At 34.6% G+C, this 11,591-nt stretch overlaps 1 non-coding gene across 1 annotated transcript; it reads left to right on the top strand.

Moving 5' to 3' along the window:
- The first annotated feature begins 8,381 nt into the window (after positions 1 to 8,381).
- LOC148803556 (small nucleolar RNA R71) lies at positions 8,382 to 8,490 on the top strand. Its single transcript, XR_016081675.1, has one exon. It is a non-coding gene; the product is annotated as a small nucleolar RNA R71 (small nucleolar RNA).
- The last annotated feature ends 3,101 nt before the right edge of the window (positions 8,491 to 11,591 follow it).

The following is an 11,591-nucleotide window of genomic DNA, read 5'->3' as shown; positions in this document are numbered from 1 at the left end:
TAAAAAATCGAAGGTATTGGTTCGGTTTCAATTAATCAATATAGAAAATCGGTGGTTAACTAAATCGGTCGGTATACATATATTTCTATACGTTTTACATATATTTATGTATATTATATATATTATATTTCTATATGTTATAAATTAATAAATATGCATTATATATAAATATATATTTATAATATAATATGTGATTTGCTATTTAAAATATAATATTTTATATATTTCTAGCTTTTTATTATATATAAATTATAATATATATTGTAAATATATAAAACCAAAAAACTGACAAATTGAACTGACGATTAACCAAACCGGTCAATCAATTAACCGATTGGCTTCAGTTCAATTTTGGTAACTGGTTTTTCAAAAACCGATAACCTCGATTCAGTTTCAAAAATAGGCATATGGTTCGATTAACCGAACCGTGAGCACCCCTAAGGTAAGCCCTACATGGAAAGCCAAAAAATAAAAAAAATACTTACATTGAATTGAAAAATTCAACTTTTTCTGAAATTAATTTTGGTAGCTTCTTAAAATCAGTCAACACAGCTCAATCAACACTGAAGTCCTAACAAAATTTGTTCCATAAATAACAAACTATCATCGTTACTGAATATAATAAAATGAAAGACAAGTGAAAATGGTTCAAGCTCAAGCTTGAGTTTTAAAACACTTAATAATAATTTTGTAAAGAAATTGAATATGCCTTGTTATCTCAAAACTGTAGAAAGCACCAAAGCATAGGCCCCACTATGCTCATAATTCATAAACAACACTCAATACTGCCATAATATCAACACCCCTCATGTCAAACAAGAAAACCAAGCCAAATGTAATATTAATTGTTGTATAAATCGTAAAGAAAACCATTTGAATTGGTCATTTGGTGTTCCTCTTATATGGGGTGGATAAAGTTGCAAATTGTATCCATTTGGCCTTAATTGAAATTGGATCAATCATATGTCCCAATTAAAGTTATTTAAGCCCCATTTGGTTCATGGGAATAGTTCAAAATAGGAATCGGAATGGACTATTTCGATTCCAACCGTTTGGCTGGGTATAATGGAATCCCATTCCCAATTTCCCATTTCTGGTGGAATAGCATTCCCCCATTTGAGGGAATGGCCATTCCGTCCCCCTCTCTTGGGAATGAAATCTCATTCCTATTGATTATAATTTTCATTCTTATTTCTGTCTAAACCAAATATACTATGGGAATAGACTGTTCCAATTCCAATTGTGAACCAAATGGGCCTTCCATTTATTCGCGAGATTTGGGCCCTTAAGGGCACATTCATTTTTCAGTAGGGGGAGTTGGTCATATTAGCCATTTTTTTGCAGTTTTCTTCAATAAAGGTGGGTTCCATAATAAATGTCCCTAGGATATCACTATAAAATTGTTGCATATGACGATTACCGCAGAACAATTCAACAATTAACCATGTTGATAATTCCTGATGTCATTTAAAGTGGAACTTTATCTCCCAGGTAGACAAGTAATGAAAGAGAAAAATTTTAAAAATAACTTAACAAAATAATCTATGAAGGCCATGTTTGGGAGTGTTTATATTAAAAATAAGTGCTTATTGGAATAAGCATTTATTTGCATTTGGCACTCAGTTTTTAAAATAAGCACTTATTTCTTCTTGAGCGTTTGGTGGTCTTTTTCTCGAATAAGCACTTAAATAAGCAATTGTGACTCTTTTATAGTGAATGAATAAAAGTACTTTGATAGAAGTGCTTTTATAAAAGTGCTTTCGTAAAAGTACTTCCATAAAATTATTTTTATAAAAGTGCTTTTGTAGAAGTTCTTTTATAAAAGTATTTTCATAAAAGTGTTTTTATAAAGCACTTCCGTAAAAGTACTTTTATAAAAGTGCTTTCATAAAAGTGTTTTTATAAAAGTGCTCTTATAAAAGTACTTTCGTAAAAGTATTTTTGTAAAAGCACTTTTATAAAACTACTTTCATAAAAGTACTTTCCTAAAAGTGTTTTCATAAAAGTACTTTTGCAAAAATACTTTACTTTCATAAAAGTACTTTTCATAGAATTACTTTCATAAAAGTGCCTTTGTAAAATTGCTTTTGTAAAAGGATAAAATTAGTATTCTAAAAATTTACCATGGATAATTTTGGGAGTAAAAATTTGAATAAGTGCTTATTGTATGAGCACTTAAAAAAAGCTAGAAATTTGGGATTAAAAAATAAGCCCTTATTTTTAAAATAAGCACTTAGTTCGGGTTTATTTCCAAACACCAATAAGCGCTTAATGGTGTGGTCCTTGCCCAAATAAGCACTTATTTTTAAGCACTCCCAAACAAGGACTTAATAGGTTTTGTAAACAAAAAATGATCAAACTAATAACAAAATTTATCTAAAGAAAGAACATAGACAAAAAACTTACCTAGAAAGAAAGATGGTCTAGGTGTCCCTACCCCAAAATACAACATAATTCCCTATAATTTCTAATAATTTTTTCATTCAGTTTAGAGCAAATTCTTAAAGTACCCCTATGGTTTAAGAAATTGACTAGCTCTACCCTTACTATTTACATATTGTCCTAAAGTACCCTTAAGTTTTCTAACAATTGGCTAGCTATACCCCTATCATTAGCGTTATAATCCATACACATGTGACACCACGTGACGTATAAAACTTTTTTAAAACCTAATATTACCCTTCATCCCAGTTAAACCAGGCAGCTTAACCCAATACACCAATCAACTAAATACACAATCTCTAGTGACCCAAATTGTTTCAATGGAAATCCTGTCATCAAGCCTTTTGTCCCACTTAAACCAAGCTGCTTAACTTAATTCACCAATTGGCTAAATACACAGTCTCTGGCAACCCAAATTGTTTCAATGAAAACCCATCATCAAGGAAGACCGAAGAATATGAAAAGGCAACTCTATATAGACAAAAAAATGGGAGATCATTCCAGTTTCCAGTTGAAGAAAGTTGATTAGATCGAAGAACAGAAAGAAAGACTAAGAATAGGAGCAAGATCTCGATCTATAAAAACTGGGTTTGAATCATCAGCTTCTTGAATCACTTGTTTGGAAATATTCTCAAATCCTATTGGAGGGAGATTCAAAATTTCAAGAATCTCTCCTCCCTCCCTCTGTTTTTTGTTTTTGTCTTTTCCTCTTCCCTCCTTTGAATGCATGGGAAGACTCCTTTTTCCCACATTGCATGGGAAAGGAGTTGGTTTGAGTATATCTATATACTTGCTCTCTCTTTGGGTAGGGACATATAGGAGGAAAACACTATAGATGTTCACATGCATGAGAGGGGGTTAGGAGTGCTTTTCACACACGTGAGTTGAGCTGAGCCGAGTCATGTACGTGTACGTGTATGCTAAACCAAATCTTTTTGGCTTTGATTGGTTTGAATAGTTAGACTTTTAAAAATTCAAAGTTTTTTTTATGTTTTCTTCTTCTTTTTGTGTCCCTTCTTCTTCTCTATGTCTCTTCGAACAGGTACACTATTCTAAAGAAACATCTCTTTGGAAGGACACTTTTGTGTCCATTCGTGGGACTGAGAACTCTCTATAAAGAGAGTATTGTTTGATCCAGAAAACATACCAGTGCACTCATCATAGTCTTTTTCTTCTTTGTCAATTGTTCTTCTCCGAGCATCATTCTTTGTTGTTCGCGGAAGTCTAGTAAGTGAGTGCATGCCTACCAGTGGCTTGTGGGCTGTTTTATCTTGGTGATTGATTTGCATTAACCCGGATGCATCGTAAGGGGCAAATGTGGTTTTAAGGAGAGTGACCAATTGGCATGGCTCAGCCCTCATTCTCTCTAAAATTTCTTAGATTTATAGTTCTGTAACACTACAATTTTGCAACTTCTTGGTTTGGAAACCAATTACTATTAAGATACATTCTGCCTTCTGTTGTGTCCGGAAGCACGTTGTTAAACACCTCGTAACACCAGTTTAAACATTTATAATTTTTACCATGTCTCAAACAACTATTAACCTAGTAAATGGATGAGAATGGGTCGTATCCATAGGAAAGCAAGTGAAAAATTAATATATACTTAGATTCGGACACGAGAATGCAATCGGGAATGACAGAAAATACGAAAATAAAATCTATTATTGCTGAAATTAAATGTTTCAAATTTAAACAAGACAATAAATAAAAATCAGAATTTAATAAAGTATATGAATCAACAAAGGAAATAAAAGAAATAAAAAAAAATGATCCAGAATACGAATCCGGTAGCGGTAGCTACAGATCGGCCAGATAGCTTGCAGAAACCCCTCCAAACAAGAACCAGACGTCCGTCTTTTCTACAACCCTCTAACACTTCAAGACACCTTATCCTTGAACCGAATGAATTCAGATATGCAAAACAAAGAAACGAACAAGAATTAAATCTAAAAGATTGCAAAAATAAAGATAACTGAAAAGAAAAGAATGGTTGATCAGATCTAGTGGCGGTAGTTGTAGAATGGTGGAACGGCTTGCAGGAACCTCTCCTAACAAGATCTGGGCGTCCTCCCCTTCTACAACCCTTGAACTCCTCAAGAAACCTAGCCTTGTTAAATGGGTGAATTGAACAACCCTTTCTACAGGGCCCCTGGGACCCTTTTTATAGAGAAGGGTGGACACAACTAGAAATAGGGAAAAAGATGGGGGGCGGCAGCTGGGATTTAGCAAAGTTAGGGACGCCTTAGGGTTTCTAATGGATGGCTAAGATGGTTTTGGGGTGATCCTATGGCTGAAAATGAAAGGAGAGGGCACCCAATATTATGTATGGGTGAGATTTGGATGCCCAGAAATGGAGGGTGTAGATTAGAACATCTAAGGTTGAAGGGTTAAGATTAAAAGAATAGGTGGTGCCCTAGATTGAATGGTTGGGATATAAGATTGAGAGAGTTGTTGAGATTTGGAGGTGAGGGGCTGAATGGTGAGGACTAGCAGAATAGGTGGTGCCCTAGGGTTTAAAAGTTATAAAGGAGAGCCCTAAAATGAGTGGTTGAGATCAAAAGAGGTGGAGGGTGGAGATTAAACACCTAGGGGTGGCTAGGGTTTGCTAAGAGTGAAAAGATTAGGTTAAAAAGGCTCCCTAGGGTTTGCTAAGGAGAGGGGAGCATGGTAATATAGTAGGATGGGCGCCAACTGGGTTTAGCAGATAGGAGGTGCCCTCCTGTTCTCAATTCTTTACAAAAACACCCCCTCTCTCAGCTAGTCTTCATACCAGCTTCTCAAAAACTACACTTCAGCCTAGAAAACTTCCCAGTTTTCTACATAATTCGCACAAAGACCCTCAAAGGTCACATAATTGATTTTAACTGGGAAAAGGGTACACTTTGACTATTTTAAGGCCAAAAATACCCCTGAATTGATGACCTTAAGGCATTAAAATGCAGGATTATCACACCCCCAACTTAAACATTGCTAGTCCCTTAGCAATGTATTCTTAAAATTACACTGAGTATATAGATCATTCCCATTACAAGGTCATCCCTAACAGAATTAATCAAGCATCCTGATTCTAGCATTCTCAAACTGTATAGATCGGTATTGGGCTTTAGGAGTAAAACTGTCTTATTTTGAATATTACCGAAACATGGCTTAAAAATCTTATTTACCCTTCCATTTGCAAACTGTCTTGATAAGATGAGATTGTTTTTAAAATCAAACAGGTATTATTCTTATTATTTCTGACAGCAGATTTCTACCCCTAAACTTATTTTTGTTATTACCTTTCACCATTTTACGCGAATCTCGACACTTGACTTAGGTGAAGAGACCCGGTTACTAAGTGTTAGGTAAGTGTCTTTGGCATTCCTTTTTGCATTTGACGCAAATCTCGACACTTGACTTAGGTGAAGAGACCTAGTTACTAAGTCTTGGGCGTCCATTGACCTTTTATTCTCTCTCTCTCTCTCTCTCTCTCTCTCTCTCTTTTTGCAACACTGTTTAGGGTAGTCCACTGTCTCTTAACAATTTGAAGAATTTTGTCTAATTTCTCAATATTTCTCTTTCTATCTTGATAGGAGTAAACTTGGGAGTATTTTCTAATTTCTAAACGGTTTCGACAATATTCAAACAAGACCAATTTTTTACTCCTATCACTTGCTACCAATTTTTTCAGAATTCAATATTCTTTTATCAGTTTCCTTAACTTTTTCTATTTGTGAATCTCTTTTAATGGAAAATTTAAAAAATTATAGTGAAATTTTAATTCTCCATCTTTAAAGGCTTAGGTTCACAATTTTTTTTTCAATTTTTCTCTCTTTCCTCACCCCCCAACTTAAATGCCATTATCCCTAATGGCATAACTAGAATGATGCAAAGAAGATTTGGGCTAAAGGGAACAACGAGTAGGGTTTTCCTGAGGGGTTCAAGGTATGCCACCTTGTCTTGAATCAAGAAAATAAAATAAAAAAACTATAATCCTAAAATTAACTAAAAAAATTACGTTGGGTTGCCTCCCAACCAGCGCTAAGTTTAGCGTCTTCATCCAGATGCAACTATTCATCTCTCTCATCCAAACTCTCATACTCACTTTCATACCAACCAGGACCAGATCGGGCTAACCAAGGGGTAGGTAGGTCATTCACAAGATTGTCCACTATGTCCACACTGCCTTCATCTTCCCCTAGGTTTGGATGCTTAGACGCATTAAAAACATTCAATTGGACCTTCTGCTCCTCAAATGAGATGTTCATTTCCCCCGATTTACAATTGATATTTGCATTAGCTGTTGCTAAAAACGGTCATCCTAAGATTATCAGGTTGTGGTTCAGTTTTTCGGTTGGGGTCATGTCTAAGACAACAAAATCTACAGGGAAATAACAGTTTTCTATCCTGACAATGACATCATCGATGACACCTTGAGGAGTCTTGACCGATCGATCAGCGAGTTGCAGAATTACTAGGATAGGTTTCAACTCGCCGACCCTGAACCTTTCATAAATAATGAACGGAAGCAGGTTCACACTAGCCCCTAGATCTAATAGGGCCCTATCAAAGGTGATTCTAGAAATTATATAGCTAATAAGAGGAGCACCCGGGTCTTTCTTTTTCCGGGGAAGTTGGTTCATTTGGATCGCACTCACATCTGCCGAGAGCATCACTTTTTGTGGGGCCGATCGTGGCTCCCTCTTTTGGGTGCATAGCTATTTCAGAAACTTTGCATAAGCCAGGACATGTTGAATCACATCGAGGAGTGGGATGTTAATGTATACTTGTTTGAAAAGTTCCCTGATCTCCTCATTGCGAATCTCTTTCTTTTTCCGTGATAGCTAAGTTGTGAGTGCGATAGGAAAGGGGACTATAGATTGGTTTACTTTAGGTTGTTTTTCTAAGTTTTCCCTTTCTTCTTCTTGCCCCCCCCCCCCCAACTTAGGACTTTCTGACTCCTTTTCTTCTTCTTTACTTTCTTTCTCATACGGGTCTTCCAAAATTCTCCCACTCCTTAAAGTTGTTACAACTTTAGCAATTTCAAATTGGGTATTCTGAGGAGGTGGTTGAATTTGTTGAGAAAAACCCGGTGGTTGATTCCTACGGTTTGCAACCGATTGACTCAGTAGTTGCCCCATTGCCCTCCTTGTATTAGCTTCAGCTAGCTGTCCTATTTGGCTTTCTAACCTAGCAATGAACTGCTGCTAACTTAGGATCCACTACTGCACTTGTATAAATTGATCATCTACTGATCGGGATTGAGGGGGTTGTGGGTAGCCCTGATATGGTTGGGCCGGTTAACTCCTAGGGTACACCTGCTGGAACTGGTTTTGTACTACTGGCCTCTAAAACTGTTGGCCCATGGAGTTGGACGGATGCTGATGGGATTGTACATTGGGTTGATGTGTCCTCCAAGAAAAGTTAGGATGGTTTCTCTACCCAGGGTTATAGGTATTAGAATATAGATCATTATTGGGCCTTAAGAAATTTTGGGCTGCCTGAACTTGTTCTTGGATAAAAGGTGGAAATTGGACCGTAGTAGGACAGTCATCAACCTGGTGGGCCAGGTTGGCACAAATGGAACATACTTCAGGACAAGAGGTAGGTGGGCCCGATTGCTGGTTAAGAGTGAAAAATCGGTTGAATTTCTAGGCAAGGTCTACCCTATCCAACTTTCTAGAAATGGCATTCAAGTCCATTTTTGCCTCGTGCTCTATATTATTTCTGACCTCATAGAGTCTTGCCCTCTTTGAGGATCCCACCGACCTTTCATAGGATTACAACGACGCATTATTGATAGAATTCTCACTTAAGGTTTTGAAAAGATTATAAGCTTCATCCTCGCTCTTGCTCATAAATGCCCCCCCCCCCCCCCCCCGCATGGTGCATCTACCATCTACCTGTATTGATCTGTCAGGCCTTCATAGAAGGCCTAGACAATTTGCCACTGGGACAGGCCATGGTGTGGGCATTTCCTCATTAACTCTTTCATCCTCTCCCAAGCCTCATGAATTTGTTCACCCGGTGTTTGGGTGAATCCCGTGATAGCTCTTTTCATGGTATTGGTTCTACCTATATGATAGAATTTCCTAAGGAATTCTTGTTGCATTTCTGCCCAAGTCCTAATGGATCTCCCTATAGTCCCTAACTAATGTTTGGCTTTATCCTTCAAGGAGAAGGGGAAAAGAGTCAATCTAAGAGCATCATCATTGAAATTCTGAATCCTTACAGTTGAACATATTTCCAGAAACTCATCTATGTGCTTGTATGGGTCCTCACTTGGGTTCTCATAGTGTGGGCATTTCCTCATTAACTCTTTCATCCTCTCCCAAGCCTCATGAATTTGTTCACCCGGTGTTTGGGTGAATCCCGTGATAGCTCTTTTCATGGTATTGGTTCTGCCTATATGATAGAATTTCCTAAGGAATTCTTGTTGCATTTCTGCCAAAGTCCTAATAGATCTCCCTATAGTCCCTAACTAATGTTTGGCTTTATCCTTCAAGGAGAAGGGGAAAAGAGTCAATCTAAGAGCATCATCATTGAAATTCTGAATCCTTACAGTTGAACATATTTCCAGAAACTCATCTATGTACTTGTATGGGTCCTCACTTGGGTTCCCATAGAAGGATGGGAGCATCTAGATTGTACTTGACTTAATTTCATACTGTATGGCCTGAGTATCAGGTAACTGGATGCAGGATGAAGGGTTGTATTGTGTTGGAGTGAAGTATTCCTTCAACTTTCTAGGTTGGGCATTATTTTTTCCGGCTATTTGATTTCAGTGTTGATGGTGGAGGTATCTCTCTTTTTCAGGTATAGGTTCTACAGTTTCTCTCCTTAGAGATCTCCTTCCCAACATACAACACAGAAGTCCCTTTTCTTCTTATTAAAATTTTGAGTTTAATTTCAAATGTGGATTTTGAAATTTGAACTCTGAAATTTGAGCTCAACTTTTGAAACTTTCTCTTTTTTTTTGAAATTTAAATTCCTAAAATCTAAATTCAAGTTTGAATTTGAATTTTTTATTTATTTTTCTTTTTTTTAAAGGCAAACAAATGTGAATCCTTTTAGGTTCACTTAGAATTACACCACTTCCTTTGGTTAGCCAGGTAAGAGGTGGGGATGTGGGAGGCTCCCCTTGCTCTCGCAAGGACCTAATTATGTAACCACCAAACCCACTTAGGCTTAGTCATTTAACCTCTTTCCTTAGACACCAACTGCCGGTTAAGGAAAATAATTTCAAGTTCTCCTAAAATTCAACACACCTTTGAACCATATGTAAGGCTTCCCCGAAGGATCTTTTTATCCAAATTTTAAATTAAGGTTAGTGTGAACCGCACGTGAAGGGTGGTGATTTTTGGGCCAAGGAAGGGTGATGAAATCCCCACCGTATCTTATTTAAGTTGGATGTCTTTAAGTGGATTAACGAAAAAACAAAATAAACAAAGAAAATGCAACTAACTACAATGCATGAACAATTATTTCTAAAATGCAATTCAGCAATATAACATAACAGAATAAAATAAATTAAGCATAAGAAGCAATTAAAATAAAAAGAAACCTAGCACATTCACAATAAACAAAATAATTCCAGCAATTAAATAAACCTCTATGATGCATGCTCTAGAATATCAAACCCTAAATAATGGAATGAAAATGCAAGAAAAATATTAACCAATTTTTTTTTTATTTTTTTATATTTTTTATTAATTCAAAATTTAAATTTTTGGGAGTTTAAATTCAATTTCAGATTTTTAAATTTAAATTCCTAAAATTTAAATTTGATTTTTTTTTAAATATTTAACTTTCTTTTTATTTTTTTCTTTTCAATTTTTATAAATTCGAAAATTTTAAATTTAAATTTCGAAATTTGAAATTCAAATTCAAATATAGATATAGATTCGAATTAAAATTTAAATTTAAATTCAGATTTGAAATTTAAACTCAAATTCGAAAAATTCAACAATTTCCTATTTAGCAATTAATTATTCAATTAAACAACTTAAAGAAAAGAAATTAAATAAAGCAACAAATGATAATTGCAAACAGAAAATAAAACAACAATTAATTATGCTAAACAGAATTAACAACTACCAAAAATAAATTCTAACAAACTAATTGCTAATCTAAAAATTAAACTGAAAATAAAATGATAAAAAAGAAAATTATGTAAGAAATAGATAAAATAAAAGAAAAATACAAATCTAAAAAAATAAACCAAAAATAAAATAAACAAAAGAAAAAAATATGCTGAAATTTTTTTATTTATATTTTTTTCGTTTTTTTTTAATTAAAATAAAAACACAAATATAAAAGTTAGTACGAAAAGAAAAATATGCTGGAAAAAAATCAATAAAAGAAAATAAAAGAAAATTTTTTGTTTATTTTTTTTATTGTTTTTTTATCTGAAATAAAAGAAAAAAACAAATCTAAAATTTAAATCGAAAATAAAATAAACAAAAGAAAATTATGCTGCAAAAAATAAAATAAAATGAAATAAACAAATTTTTTTTTGTTTTTTTTTTAGTCTGAAATAAAAGAAAAACACAAACCTAATAAAGCAAAAAAAATCGAACAAGAAATTAAAATAAGGAAAGAAGAATAGATTTAGAAACAGAATGGAAGCAAAATAATATTAAAAATAAATAAATCGGATTTAAAAAAAATTAATTAAAAAGTCAAAAATCACTATTCTACCAAAAAAAGGAGTTTGAAAATAAAAATAAGAAAATAAAAAATAAAACGGAATAACTACACCTGAAATGCAATCAAATTTCTCTTATCTTCTCTTCCGTCCCACAGTCCCGCAACGCTTTGGTACCCCACCTTTCGCTATTCCGTCCTGTAGAATCAAAGAGAAACAACAATTAAACTGAGATAATGGATCAAGTAATAAAACTAAAAAGAAAAAATAATGAAACAGATCCGAAAAAAGTAAATAAAATTTTTTCTCCGTGCTTCCCCGACAAAAGCGCCAAAAACTTGGTATGTCCGAAAGCGCATCGTTAAACACCTCGGAACACCAGTTTAAACATTTATAAATTTTATTATTTCTGAAACAACTACTAACCTAGTAAATTGGTGAGAATGGGTCGTATCCATAGGAAAACAAGTGAAAAATTAATATATACTTAGATTCGAACAAGAGAATGCAATCGAGAATG

Source organism: Nelumbo nucifera, chromosome 1, assembly GCF_055504915.1.
Source record: "Nelumbo nucifera cultivar China Antique chromosome 1, China Antique-T2T, whole genome shotgun sequence".
NCBI lineage: Eukaryota > Viridiplantae > Streptophyta > Magnoliopsida > Proteales > Nelumbonaceae > Nelumbo > Nelumbo nucifera.
The sequence above is the reverse complement of the archived record's forward strand: the minus strand, read 5'-3'. Positions and strand labels throughout refer to the sequence as shown.